Here is a 327-nt window from a genome sequence, read left to right on the forward strand (position 1 = left end):
AGCGCGCGCGGGGGCGTGGCGTGCTGGTGCGGGCGCGGGGGGCGCGGCATGCAGTGCGGGCGCCAGGATGCGAGCTCGGGCGCGTGGGCTCTTCGGGGTGGCCGGGGCAGTCCCTTCGCAGATCTGGCGCGTTTCGCGCGTCTTGCGGAGGTGCCTGCCTCGCTGCGGCTGTGACAGTCGCCGGATCTCGTTGCCCGGGCTGAGTTGGTGGTGGCGGTGCGGTGGGGGTCGGCGGATGCGGGTGGGCTCTCCTTCAAGCATGTTCACGCCCATCTCCTGGAGTAGCGGCGCCGTACAGCGGCTGCAGCGCAGAGGAGGTTCTCAAGC

Source organism: Triticum dicoccoides, chromosome 6A (genome assembly GCF_002162155.2).
Source record: "Triticum dicoccoides isolate Atlit2015 ecotype Zavitan chromosome 6A, WEW_v2.0, whole genome shotgun sequence".
NCBI lineage: Eukaryota > Viridiplantae > Streptophyta > Magnoliopsida > Poales > Poaceae > Triticum > Triticum dicoccoides.